Source organism: Suncus etruscus, chromosome 15, assembly GCF_024139225.1.
Source record: "Suncus etruscus isolate mSunEtr1 chromosome 15, mSunEtr1.pri.cur, whole genome shotgun sequence".
NCBI classification, from domain to species: domain Eukaryota; kingdom Metazoa; phylum Chordata; class Mammalia; order Eulipotyphla; family Soricidae; genus Suncus; species Suncus etruscus.
This window is the reverse complement of record NC_064862.1, coordinates 8,706,231-8,721,702: the sequence shown is the minus strand read 5'-3', so window position 1 is coordinate 8,721,702 and position 15,472 is coordinate 8,706,231. Positions and strand designations below refer to the sequence as shown.

At 35.8% G+C, this 15,472-nt stretch overlaps 1 non-coding gene across 1 annotated transcript; it reads left to right on the top strand.

The window, feature by feature from the left end:
• Positions 1–10,513: 10,513 nt before the first annotated feature.
• Positions 10,514–10,620, top strand: LOC126031590 (U6 spliceosomal RNA). Its single transcript, XR_007503423.1, has one exon. It is a non-coding gene; the product is annotated as a U6 spliceosomal RNA (small nuclear RNA).
• Positions 10,621–15,472: the final 4,852 nt, after the last annotated feature.

The window sequence follows — 15,472 nt, the reverse complement described above, 5'->3', positions numbered from 1 at the left end:
CAGCCTTAAAAGAAAAACTGAAAGATCTATTCTAAAAACAAGACAGAACAAAAAACACACCAAACTTCTACACAAAGATGGCAATAAATCCCATGACAATTATTTCTCTCAATGTCAATGGAATAAATGCACCAGTTAAGAGGCACAGAGTGGCGAAATGGATCAAAAAACTGAAGCCAACCTTCTGCTGTCTACAAGAAACACACCTGAATAGTCAGAATAAACATAGACTCAAAATCAAAGGCTGGAGGAAAATCATTCAAGCAAACAAAACCTTTAAAAAAGAGGGGGTGGGCCATACTAATATCAGATGACACAAACTTTATACTCAGAAAAGTTGTATGGGACAAAGATGGATATTATGTACTAATCAAGGAATTTGTACAGCAAGAAGAAATCACTCTCCTAAACATATACGCACCAAATGAGGGACCAGCAAAGTATTTAATACAATTGTTGACAAATCTGAAGAAGGATATCAATAATAACACAATAATTGTGGGAGACCTCAACACAGGCTTGTCAACACTTGATAGGTCAACCAAATGGAAACTCAACAAAAATATACTAGACCTGAAAAGAGAAATGGAAGAAAGAGGCCTAGTAGATATATATAGGGCACTCCATCCTCAGAAACCTGGATACACATTCTTTTCCAATGTACATGGATCATTCTCCAGGATAGATCACGTGCTGGCACATAAAACATAACTCCATAAAATAAAAAAGATAGACATTTTGCAGGCTACCTTTGCTGACCAGAAGGCTCTGAAGTTAGATGTAAACTGCAAAGGGACACAGAAGAAAAAATTTAACTCCTGGAAGTTAAACAGCCTCATACTGAATAACCAGTGGGTCCGAGATGAAATCAAGGAGGAAATCAAAAGGTTCCTGGAAACAAATGACAATAAAGACACAAACTATCAAAACTTATGGGACACAGCAAAAGCAGTACTGAGAGGAAAATTTATAGCTTTGCAAGCACACATCAGGAAGGAAGAAGGAGCTTACCTGAGTAGCTTAATGACACAGCTAATAGAACTAGAAAGTGCTCAACAAAAGGACCCAAAAATAGGGAGACAGAAGGAAATAACAAAGCTGAGAGCAGAAATCAACAAAGTGGAAACCCATAAAACAATCCGAAAGATCAACGAAAGCAGAATTTGGTTCTTTGAAAAAGTAAACAAGATTGATAGACCATTGGCAAAACTCACAAAGCAAAAGAGAGAGAGAATCTTGATAATGCATATTAGAAATGAAAAGGGGGAGATCACTACAGATACTGCAGAGATTCAAAGGGTATTCAGAGAATACTTTGAGAAACTCTATGCCACTAAATATGAGAACCTGGAAGAAATGGATAAATTTCTGAACTCATATAACCTTCCACGGTTGAATAAAGAAGAGGTAGCATATCTAAACACCCCCATCACTATTGAGGAAATTAAAACTGTAATCAAAAATTTGCCCAAAAACAAAAGCCCAGGCCCTGATGGATTCACGAATGAATTTTTTCAAACCTTTCAAGAGGAACTACTACCAATCCTGGCAAGGCTCTTTTATGAAATCGAAAAAACAGGAACACTTCCAAATAGCTTTTATGAAGCCAACATCACCTTAATACCAAAACCTGATAGAGATGCTGCCAAAAAAATATTTACAGAACAATATCCCTGATGAACACCGATGCAAAGATCCTCAACAAAATCCTGGCGAACAGGATCCAGTGCCTCATCAAGAAGATCATTCACTTTGATCAAGTAGGTTTCATCCCAGGAATGCAAGGCTGGTTTAACATCTGTAAATCTATCAATATAATACACAACATAAACAACAAAAAAAAAATAAAAATCACATGGTCATATCAATAGATGCAGAAAAAGCATTTGATAAGGTTCAACACCCATTCTTGATGAAAACTCTCAGCAAGATGGGAATAAAAGGAACCTTTCTCAATATAGTCAAAGCCATCTACCAGAAGCCAGTGGCAAATATTATCCTCAATGGAGAAAAACTAAAATCCTTCCCTCTAAATTCTGGTACAAGACAAGGCTGTCCTCTCTCACCACTCCTATTCAACATAGTACTGGAAGTACTTGCTATAACAATTAGGCAAGAAAAAGATATCAAGGGAATCCAGATAGGAAAGGAAGAAGTCAAGCTCACACTGTTTGCAGATGACATGATACTCTACTTAGAAAACCCTAAAGACTCTACCAAAAAGCTTCTAGAAATAATAGATTCATATAGCAAAGTGGCAGGCTACAAAATTAACACACAAAAATCAATGGCCTTTTTATACACTAATAATGATAGGGAAGAAATGGACATTAAGAGAACAATCCCATTCACATTAGTTCCACACAAACTCAAATATCTTGGAGTCAACTTGACTAAAGATGTGAAGGATCTATACAAAGAAAACTACAAAACACTGCTCCAAGAAATAAGAGAGGACACGTGGAAATGGAAACACATACCATGCTCATGGATTGGCAGGATCAACATCATTAAAATGGCAATACTTCCAAAAGCATTGTTACAGATTTAACGCTATTCCTCTGAAGATACCCATGACATTCTTCAAAGAAGTGGATCAAATACTTCTGAAATTCATCTGGAACAACAAACAACCTCGAATAGCTAAAGCACTCCTTGGGAAAAGGAATATGGGAGGCATTACTTTCCCCAATTTTAAGCTGTATTTGAAAGCAATAGTTATAAAAACAGCATTGTATTGGAATAAAGACAGACCCTCAGATCAGTGGAATAGGCTTGAGTACTCAGAGAAGGTTCCTCAGACATATAACCACCTCGTTTTTGATAAAGGAGCAAGAAATCCTAAATGGAGCAGGGAAAGTCTATTCAACAAGTGGTGTTGGCACAACTGGTTAGCCACTTGCAAAAAAGCGAACTCAGACCCCCAGCTAACACCATGCACAAAGGTAAAATCCAAATAGATTAAAGACCTTGATATCAGAACTGAAACTATAAGGTATATAGAACAACATGTAGGTGAAACACTCCAGGACATTGAGACTAAAGGCATCTTTAAGGAGGAGACAGCACTTTCCAAGCAAGTGGAAGCAGAGATAAACAGATGGGACTATATTAAGCTGAGAAGCTTCTGCATTTCAAAGGAAATAGTGCCCAGAATACAAAGGCCATCCACTGAGTGGAAGAAATTATTCACGCAATACTCATCAGATAAAGGGCTAATATCCAAAATTTACAAGGTACTGACAGAACTATACAAGAAAAAAACAACTAACCCCATCAAAAAATGGGGAGAAGAAATGAACAGACACTTTGAAAAAGAAGAAAGGCAAATGGCCAAAAGGCACATGAAAAGATGCTCAACATCACTAATCGTCAGGGAGATGCAAATTGAAACTAGTACGAGGTACCACCTCACGCCACTGAGATTGGCACACATCACAAAAAAGGAAAACAAGAAGTGCTGGCGGGGATGTGGAGAGAAAGGTACTCTTTTTCACTGCTGGTGGGAATGCCGTCTAGTACAGCCTTTATGGAAATCGATATGGAGATTCCTTCAGAAACTGGAAATTGAGCTTCATACGATCCAGCTATACCACTCCTAGGAATATACCCAAGGAACACAAAAATACAATACAAAAATCCCTTCCTTACTCCTATATTCATGGCAGCGCTATTTACAATAGCCAGACTCTGGAAACAAACCAAGATGCCCTTCAACAGATGAGTGGCTGAAGAAACTGTGGTACATATACACAATGGAATACTATGCAGCCATCAGGAGAGATGAAGTCATGATATTTTCCTATACATGGATGTACATGGAATCTATTATGCTGAGCGAAGTAAGTCAGAGGGAGAGAGAAAGACACAGAATGGTTTCACTCATCTATGGGCTTTAAGAAAAATGAAAGACATTTTTAACTGTATCTCAGAGACAAGAGAGATGAGGGCCGGTAGGGGCAGCTCATGACATGAAGCTCATCACATAGAGTGATGAGTGCAGTTGGAGAGATGACTACACTGAAAACTATCATAACAATGTGAATAAATAGGGAAGTAGAAAGCCTGTCTCGAGTACAGGTGTAGGGGGGTGGGGAGGAGGGAGATCTGGGAAATTGGTGGTGGGAATGTTGCACTGGTGAAAGGGGGTGTTCTTTACATGACTGTAATCATACAACTATAATCATGTTTGTAATCACGGTGTTTAAATAAAGATAAAAAATTAAAAATAATTGGAAATTACATTCATAAAAAAAAAACAACAAAGAAATAGCCTTACAAATAGTGATTAAAATCTGGATGTTATGCCAATAAAAACAGATCAGGGTAGAAGATTTGGAGGTAAATAAAGAAAAAAAATATCTGGTTAAAACCACTATCATCCTTAATAGTAGAAAAATCATATTCAAGCATGAAACTGAACTTATTTATCAAGAGACACACATGTGGAGATAACAGACTTTTCTAAACAAGTTTATATCCAGGTCACTAAACAAATAATGCAACAATCAAACTAGAATATTAAAGTTCTTTCCTAGGGGATATCAATATCCAGCATTGCTGCAAGGTATTCTTGGTGACAAATGATTATGAAGCATGTAAAGAAATTGGAAAGAGTGACCATTACACTGGAGAAAAATGTCACAAATTTCCTTTGAGGGAATAAGTTTGTTGGAATTTTAATCCACTATTATAAATAAGTTCTTATATTTATAAGATCATGGGTGTTGTGCTTAAAAAATCAAAGATAGTACTCTTAAAAAAATAAAAGTATGATTAAGTGTTGACAAATATAAAATAATGCTTTTTAAAAATGGAGGGTGTTCAGTTGGAGACAGATGATAGCACAGCAGGTAGGGCATTTGCTTTGCTTGCAGCTGACCCAGATTTATCCCTGGCATCCCATATGGTCCCCTGAGCTTGCTAGGAGAGATGATTTTTGAGCACAGATCCAGGAATAACACATGAGTGCCGCTGGTTGTGGCCCAACAAAACAAAACAGAACAGGAAATAGTGTGATAAAACAGATGCTTCATGCACATGAGGCCCCATTAAAAAGTCATCTAAAAGTATCTGTGGCCCTGGGGCCAGAGCAATAGTGCAGCAGTAGGACGTTTTCCTTGCACTCTACTGACCCAGGACGAACCTGGGTTTGATCCCCAGAGTCCCTTATGGTCCCCCAAGCCAGGAGCTATTTCTGAGCACATAGCCAGAAGTAACCCATGAGCATCACCACTTGTGGCCCCAAAACCAAAATCGAAGAGTGCATACACCAACATTCTGGAAGTCCTAAGACTACCAGCTAAAAGAGACCCATATAAAAACACCCCAAGGTACATCCTAGTCACAATGATGAAAATCACAGGTAGAAATAGATTACTGAAAGGAGCAAGATCAAAAAGGGAAATCACAAAATAAATAATTAGTATACACAGCAAATTTATCACAAGTCATCACTAAGGCCTTAAGGCAGTGGTAGGGTGGGACATAGTGAAAATAAACTCAGTGAAATGAATTTTTTCAATAATTCAACCAAGCATAACTGCATTCGGTTTTGAAGAAAGAATAAATAAAGAATAAGGATAAATAACATCTTAGAAATTTACAGACTCAAAGCCAACCTTAAAAGAAAAAGGTAAGACTAGTTTTAGGCAAGAAAGACCCCCACAACACACCAATCTACCAAAACATGGCGCAAAAACCCATGAAAATAATCTCTTAATGTCAATAGATAAAATGCACCAATTAGGCAGCACAGAGTTTCAAAATTGATCAGAGAAAAAAGGTTTTGCTTCCTGAAAGAAACATTTAATAGTGAGAGAAAAATATAGACTCAAAGTTAAAAAATTAGGGGATAATTCATCAAGCAAACAACTCTCTTACAAAGACTGGGGTGACCATACTAATATCAGATGACACAGATATCAGGCTTACAATGGTTACAGAAGGCAGGGAGAGTTATTTCTTAATAATCAAGAGATATTTAAAACAGGAAAAATCGCAATCATAAACATATATGCACCCAATGAGGGGCCAGCATAATACTTAAACAACTGCTAATAGATTTGAAGATATATAGCCATAGCTGAACTGGAGTATTGGAGCTCTTTAGCACCTCCCTATCACCTCTTGATAGATGAACCAGGTTAAAACTCAACAAGGATACACTAGTTTTGGAGGAAAAATGATTGAGTGGCTTAGTAGATATCTATATAATTTTCATAACTTAAAAGCTGAATATATATTTTTCTACTATGCAGATGGGACATTCTCCAAGATTGACAGCATGCTGTGCCATAAAAAATACCTTCATAAAATTAAGAGTATAAAATTGTAACAACTATCTTCTCTGACCATGATGCACTGAAAATAGAAGTGAATTACAGACAGAGAAAAAAACTTTAACACCTGGAAATTAAACAGCTCACTAGTGAATAACCAATTAGTCAGAGATAAGATCAAAGAAGAAATATAAATAATCCTGGAAACAAATGAAAATAAAGACACAAATTATCAGAATGTGTGGGACATAGCTAAAGCAGTATTAATAATAAAATTTAGAGATTTACAAGTGTTCATCCAGAAGGAATAAAAAGAATAACTTAATAGCATAGGTTAAGAAATTAAATAAGGAGAAACAAAATGAGCTTAAATTGACAGCTTAAATAATGGAACTTAGAGCAGAAATTAATGAACTGGACACCAAAAACACAGCCCAAAAGATCAATGAAATCAAAATTTGGTTGTTTAAAAAATGATTAATAAATCATCAGTAACCCTCAAAAAGAAAGACAGAAACTTAATGAACAGAAAGAGAAATGAAAAGGGGATATCACTACAGATAATACAGAGCTTCAAAGGGTAATCAGAGATTACTTTAGAGTCTTTATGTCACGAAGTAAGAGAATCTTGTAGAAATAGGTGCATTAAAGAGCATGTACTATCAAAACTTTTCAACAACCAACAGAAATATGAGAAATAAAACACACCCAAATAGTTTCTATGAAGCTGAATTTAGCCTGAAACTAAAATCAGACAGAGGCAAAAAAAAAAAAAAAAAAAAAAAAAGAGGATAATATTTAAGGTTATATTCTTTTTTGTTTGTTTAGTTGGTTGGTATTTTAGCCACACCTGGTGATGCTCAGGGGTTACTCCTGGCTATGTGCTCAGAAATCGCTCCTGGCTTGGGGAACCATATGGGAAGCCAGGAATTGAACCCAAGTCCGTCCTGGGTCAGCCTTGTGCAAGGCAAACACGCTACCACTGTGCTATCACTCAGGCCTAATATAGGGTTATAATCTTAAAGAACACAGACTCAAATATCCTCAACAAAAGTATAAGAAAATCCAAGACTTAATTTTTCCTAATAGCTATATACTTGGATGGATATGGATATTATTATCCTGAGTGAAATAAGTCAGATGAAGAGATACATACATAGAGTAAATTCATTTATTAATAGGATATAAGAGATAAAAAAGAAAGCATGGTAGTAATATCTAGAAACAATATAGAAGAGGGCCAGAAGCTTCCATGGTAGGAAGCTTATCACAAATAGTGGAGCAGTGCATCTAGCACAGAGTAGGGAACAAGGATAATTGGAACTGATCATTCTGGACAAAAATGGGTGATAAAAGGTGATAAAGTGATTTGCTAAACACACACACCTTCATTACCAATAGTGTAAATCACAGTGTCAAAAAGTAAAAAAGAAAAGAGAGAGAAGAGTAAAATATCTGCCAAGAGGCAGCTGATGGGGAGAGTGGGGCGGGTGGGAAACTGGGGACATTGGTGTCAAGAAATGTGCAATGCTGAAATATGGTATACATTTTATGATTAAAACTCAGTCACTGGGGGCAGGAGAGATAGCACAGCGGTAAGGCGCTTGCCTTGCATGTGGCCAAAACTGAACAGATCCTGGTTCAAATTCCAGCATCCCATAAGGTCCCCCAAGCTTGCCTGGAGAGACTTCTGAGCACAGAGCCAGGAATAACTCCTGAGTGCTGCAGGGTGTTACCTCCCCAAAAAACAAACAAACAAAAAACCAAAAAACTCAATCATAAAAAATTGTATAACCTTGGTGCTTAAATGAAGAAAAATTAAAAAAAAAACTCAACAGTGAACTTGAGATGGCAGAAGAATTAACTAAATTAATGACAAATCAACACAATAATTCAATCTGAAATTTTAAAAAATGAACACAGCCTTAGGGAATGTGGAGAACATTAAATGCAACACAATATACCTAATTAGATTACCAGAATTATCAAATAAGATGGAGAAAATAATTTTAAAAGATAGCAACTGAAAACTTCTTACATGTAATGCAAACATTAGTTTATTAAGATTAATTTCAAGGAAGATTAATTTTCAGAAATCATAAAAACAACCAACAAAATGAGAGGAAATACCAAAACTCTCATTGCTAATAAAGAATTTATATTTGAAAATGTAATTTTATAAAATATGCATTTTTATATATGTTTTCAGTTCAGTAACAAAATGATTATTCTGATAATTAAAACATGAAAATATGACCTCTCTCCAAAAGATACACAAATGGCAAAAAGCATCTAGAATGGAATCTAAAACCATTAGTGAAAATATAATCAAAATCATAATAAGATATCATTCATATCCATTTGGATTTTTTTTAATTAAGGCATATAAAGGAAAGAGTGACAGTATAGGGATTTGAATATGTCTGAGGAGGTCTATTTCTGGCATCATCTAGCATCCCACAGATGTCAGCTGAAGCACTGGAGTCCCAACAGTATTAAGATCCCTAAGCACTGATTGGAGTGGTCTCGGTGTCCTTAGTTGCAAAGTACTTTTACAGAATTAATTTCTGGGGCCCAAGCACTCAACTCTCCAGCCAAATTGGACAAGAATTATTAAGAATGGCTCTGGCCTCGGTGGCACAGTGGTAAGGTGTTTGCCTGGCACATGGCTGACCTTGGGCAGACCGCAGTTTGATCCCCCAGCTTCCCATATGGTCCCCCCAGCTAGGGCCTATTTCTGAGAGCATAGCTAGGAGTAACCCTAAGAGTCACTGGGTGTGGCCCAAAATCCAACAACAACAACCACCACAAAAGAAAGGCTCTGGCCTTCCACAACACTCTAAAACTGTCCACTACGTACTTCAAAATGGCAGATAATAAAAATTTCTGTTGATTTTGTAAGATAATTAAATCTTCAGAGAGGAATGTAAAATAGTGACAATAACTTGGGAAAACCTATAATCTCACAATGTTAAAGATGCAATATTGGCTATCACTTCAACTCTCAGATATACTCTAATAAGTTGTCAAAGCATTTTTGTTCACATACAAATTAATACCCGATGTTTTTAATGAATTATTTATAATGTAGTATAAATAGCATAAACATTCTAGAACTGTGAATAGATAAATTTAATATTGCATACTTACCCTTCATCTATAAAAATGAAAACACTATATCTTTTATTCTATGTTTAAGTCCTAAAATATCTTGCTAACTGCAAGAATCCCATCACACAACAATTCTACATGATAAAATTATATTCTTCCTCTAGGTCACACGTCAAACATGTCAAAATAGATAGTTCTATGACAACAACAAATACATAAGTGGTAACATAACTGAAGTATAGAGACAAAAGAAGAATAAACTATAAAAAGTACATGTTTATTTATAGGGTCAAAAGGCATTCTGAAATTTGAGTATAGTAAAAGCCATATCCCTCTCTATATTTAGTTAAAGATAATTACTGATATGCTTTAAATGAATGAATGGTAGAATATATGACTTGTATGCAAATAAAACTATTGCAAATATAAAATCCAGTAAACAATTCTGAAATCATTTAGACAGACATAAATATCTGAATAAACCTGATTGTAGACCAAGCGGACTTTATGCCAAGAATGCTGGAATTGTGCAGCTCCTGGTTGGCTTTATTTTATTAGGACAACTTTCTTTCATTAGCTCTACTTTCTAAGTTAACATAATTTGTGCTCTTATGTTTCTCTAAAATATGCCATCCTCTACATCTAATATCTAAAATCAACTCCCCCTACATAAAGTATTGCCTCTTTCACTTCATTCTAACAGTTCTTCGAATTCTATGACATTGTCATAATCTTTAAACTCAACTAATTAGACACTACTAGAAATATTGCTTTAATACTAAAGTATTATTATGAGATATTGTTCATTATTCTGGTATCCATTCTCCTCTAATCAGAGCCTATAATAGTGTGAGTAAAACATTTCAGAAAAGAATATATCAATGTTGGTGTATATTGGCTTTATTAAAGATAAAATAATTTCTGCAAGTGAAGTCATTGAATTTGAGGTAAACAGCACATTCACATAATTTTCTAAAATACCAAAATATGAACTTTCTAATGTTGATTTCACATTTCAGTGCTTATTTGAGGAGAGAACTGAGTTTTCCTATTTATATAGTTTTATAATGATAACTTGCATAAAATTTAGTATAAGAGGAAGCTTTAAAATTTTCAAATCAGTGCTCACTTTGACAGCACATATACTAAAATTGGAACGATACAGAGAAGATTAGCATGGCCCCTGCTCAAGGATGACACGCAAATTCGTGAAGCATTCCATATTTAAAATTTTTTTTCAAATCATACAGACATTCTATCTTTTGAGAAGAATAATGAATAATGATGAATATAAGAATATATTGAGTTTTTGTACAAATACTAATATTTAATATAAAATAAAAATATATTTCTTAAAAATTATCAAATACCAGAAGCTTGAATTTATAAGTTTAAAGTTTAAGCTATTTAAATATCTGGTACTACATGTTGCCCCAGGTTCTGGAAAACCTTGGCACTACAGGGTAAAGCAGTACTGCATCCATTAGCCTTGGCTTTTAGCTATGGTTTGTTGGCCAATAACACATATAAGATCATAAGCCTATGAAACATAGTTTTGGGAGACCACAAATAAATCATCTGTAAAGTATGAGGTATTTATCTTCTTTGGAAGTTTTGAAGCCTAGAATGCTGGAGAAATATCACAAATACAATGTGCTGGTGAGTATTGTCTTTGATAGCCAACATCACTTTCTTCTTTCCTTTTATGACACTTGACCAATTTCTATCACTTGCCTTGGCACTGTTGGGCATTATAATCCATATGATTATCTATAATTTGATAAATGTGTACATATGTGTACACATTCACATGTCCTCAATTAACGTGCTAGTTAAGTTATAGGTACTGCAACTTTCAAACAAAAGAGATTTAACAAAACCAGGTCTGGACTTAGTTTTGACAGTGTCAGGATAATTGTTTTGGCATAAAATTATAACAATATCTCATTAAAGGGAAAGACAATACTGCACTTCGTATGCCCAACAAAAATGAGTTGAAGCATTTCTCTAGGATCTTTTAGCTACATTTTATGTAGCCATAAAAAATAATATTCTGAGGCCAGAGCTATAGTGCAACATAGGGCGGTTGCTTTGCACAAGGCTGACCGAGGACTGACCTGGGTTCAATTCCTGGCGTCTCATATGGTCCCCCAAAGCCAGGAGCAATTTCTTAGCTCATAGCCAGTAGTAAACTATGAGCACTGCCGGGTGTGGCTCAAGAACCAAAAACACAAATCTTATTCCCATCTGGAGTATATAAAAGGTGATCCCTCCAGAAAGACAAAAGTCAGATTTGGGCCCAGAGCAGTGGTGCAAACGGTAGGGTGTCTGCCTTGCACCCACTAACCTAGGACGAAAAGTGATTCGATCCCCTGGCGACCCGTATGGTCAGCAAGCCAGGAGCCATTTCTGAGGGAATAGCCAGGAGTAACCCCTGAGCGTTATCAGGTGTGGTGTGTGGCCCGAAAACCAAAATAAATAAATAAAGGCCAGATCTTTACTATATATGTAAATCTAAAAGAATTTAAAATATATACATAAAAGATAGAGAAGAAATGAACAGACACTTCCTCAAAGAAGAAATACAAATGGCCTAAAGGCACATAAAAAATGCTCCACATCACTAATCATCAGGAAGATGCAAATCAAAACAACAATGAGGTACCATCTCCTGCCAAAGATTGGCACACATCAAAAGGACAAGAACAATCAGCTCTGGCGGGGATGTGGAGAAAAAAGAACTCTTATTTACTGCTTGTAGGAATGCTGTCTAGTCTAGCCCTTATGGAAAACAATATGGAGACCCTTCAAAGAACTGGAAATTGAGCTCCCTTAGGATCCAGCTATACCACTCCTACATATATACCTTAGAAACACAAAAACACAACACAAAAATGCCTTCTCTACACTTATATTCATTGCAACATTTATTTACAATAGCCAGGATCTGAAAACAACCCAGATGCCTTCCAACAGATGAATAGCTAAAAAAACAAACCTGTGTTACTTATACACAATGGAATACTATGCAGCCATCAGAAAAATGAAATCATGAATTTTTCTATATATAGATGGACATGAAAACTATTATGTGGAGTGAAATAAATTAGAGAGAGACACAGAACCATGTGTAATTTAAGAAAAATAAAACACATTATTGGAATAATAGCCAGAAATAATAGAGATGAGGACTGTAAAAAATGGCCCATGATATGCAGTTTACAACAACGAGTGGTGAGTTCAGTTAGAGAAATAACTACAATAACAACTATCATGACAATTGTAGTGAATGAAAGAAATAAAATGCCTGTCTTGCAAAAAAGAAAAAAAGAAAGAAAGAAGGAAGGAGTGAAGGATGGAAGGAGGAAAGGAAGGAAGGAAGGAAGGAAGGAAGGAAGGAAGGAAGGAAGGAAGGAAGGAAGGAAGGAAGGAAGGAAGGAGGGAGGGAGGGAGGGAGGGAGGGAGGGAGGGAGGGAGGGAAGGAAGGAAGAAAGGAAGGAAGGAAGGAAGGAAGGAAGGAAGGAAGGAAGGAAGGAAGGAAGGAAGGAAGGAAGGAAGGAGGCAGGGAGGGAAGGAAGGAAGGAGGGAGGGAGGAGGGAGGGAGAGAGGAGAGGAAGGAAGGAAGGAAGGAAGGAAGGAAGGAAGGAAGGAAGGAAGGAAGGAAGGAAGGAAGGAAGGAAGGAAGGAAGGAAGGAAGGAAGGAAGGAAGGAAGAAAGAAAGGGAGAGAGGAAGGAAGGAAGGGAGGGAGGGAGGGAGGGATGGGAGGGAAGGAGGAAAGGAAGGGAGTGAGGGAGGGAGGGAAGGAAGGGAGGAAGGAAGGGAGGAAGGAAGGAAGGAAGGGAGGGAGGGAGGGAGAGAGGGAGGGAGGAAGGAAGGAAGGAAAAAACAGAGAAAGTAAGAGATATTTGAGCATTTTATGTGTGGGAATTCAGTCACATATGAGTGACTATTTATAATTGGGGAATATAAATGATTAACCATTAGAACTATAACATTCTGACCTGAAGTTAACACTATATGAATTATCAAAAGGGAAGTGATAAATGCTAATCTCACTCCCCAACAATGCTGCTCCTTTTTTAGGAACATAAGAGCATGTATAATAAAAGCCAATATAATTCAGAGCAAATCAAATAATTTTGAATCATAAAATATAGGTAAGAACATATTAGTGAGATTACCATCTTAATAAATACTTGTATGTTTTAAGATCTGTACAATAATCCATTATATTGACCAACGTACCAATTGGTAAGTCAATTCCTCTTTCAGCCTGTTTTAGTGATTTTTCTTCTAGTGCAGGATTTATTGGCTTCTGTACTGTAGGTATTTAGAGCTATATAATCTTCTATTTTGTTAGAAAAACTTTCCTTTGGACTATAAGACTTTTTAGCAGTTTTTCACACCTCTCCCCTTAGGTGCAAATAGAACACCCTTCCGTTTCTGTAACAAAATGAATTCTGAGAGATCAAATATTCCTCTGAGGAAGCAAAATCACTTCTGTTAGTGAAGAAACTCTCTAAAAAAACCTTTTGTTTTCATTGTTTTTCAGGCTACAAAAGTAAATTAATGTGTGTATTTCAAATTACAAAAAAGTGAAGTAAACTAAAATGGAGATAAAATATCAGTACTTTATAAAAACATAGTCATTTTAAACTCTTATTACATGTCAGTTTGATGCACTTTTTTAAGAATTAGGTTATATGCTATGTCATACATTTTCTTCTGATTTCTGATTAATTTTCATAAAATCATTTTCTTATGTCAACAAATATGCTTGCAAATATAGAAATGTGATGTTTGGTAATTGTAAAATGTCCTATTGCATTGTAGAATTCTTTCTCCATTTATTTCTCATTTCCCCTCCCTATATATATTTTTTCAACTTAAAAGAACCTCCTGAGTCCAAGGAAAACTTTAGTGAATGGTATAATAAGCTCTTTGTCTAATAAGAAAATGATTCTGCACAAAGGCCTTTTCATTATTTTGTTTAGTGAAGAACATATGGAGTCAACCAATTGGTCTTCTAGTGAATCAACAAACAGTTTTTCAATTTTCTGATGTATTCAATTAGGCAGATCTTGTGTAAAAAAAGTTTGAGGCAAGGTTTCTAATTTCTAATCAAATCAAATCTAAGTCTAATTTTATTTAACTAATAGGATATATTACACGCATTCAAAAATAATCATGAAATAACTTTGATTTATTTATGCCACACTGCAGGGCATTGGATTCAGAGATTTAATGGACAAAGATACTTAAAGAGGTAACTAAAATGTACAATGAATGTGAACAATAACTAAGAATAACATGCAAAACACAATAAATTTCAAAGTAAAGAGGGCCAGAGATCTAGTTAAATAGATGTAACACATGGCTTATACACTTAAAACCAACCTAGGTTTTATCCTGGTATCATAGGAAGTAACCTTGGAGTATAGAGGTAGGAAAAAATCTAAGGATTACCAGGTATATCTCCAAAATAAAAAATACCAATTTACAAGAATAAAATTAAAATGAGGAGGGAAGAACAGAGTCAAAAAATTAGAGACAGTTTGGATAAGTGCATGGTATTGTGGCATACATTAAATAATCCCATTCAGAGAAGGCAAATGAAATAAGGAAAAAGAAAACATTCCACTAAGAAGAAAAGACTTGAACATGGAATAAGGAAACTAAATGATAAGATTGGAGGGGTCTGTGGTACTGAGGCCTGGATTTAAAAAGCAAATGTGGCTGGTAATGAAGAAAACCAGAAGTTAATAGTTATCTCCATTTTTGTGAGTTTAACTTCTATCATTTCAATACCCACATCTCTAATTAGATTAAGACAAAGCACATGGTCATTCAAAGATGAAGATTATTAAAGAGCAGAAATATGTATGCAGTTAATATTGGCTCTGACCATGGGCCAGAGCGATGTCATAAGTGATAAGGCATCAGCCTTCCATGTGCTAGCCTAGGAAGGACCATGGTTCTATCCCTTGGCATCCCATATGGTCCCCCAAGCCAGATGATTTCTGAGCACAGAGTCAGGATTAACCACTGAGTGTCACAGGTGGGTTTTTTTGGCCCCCCC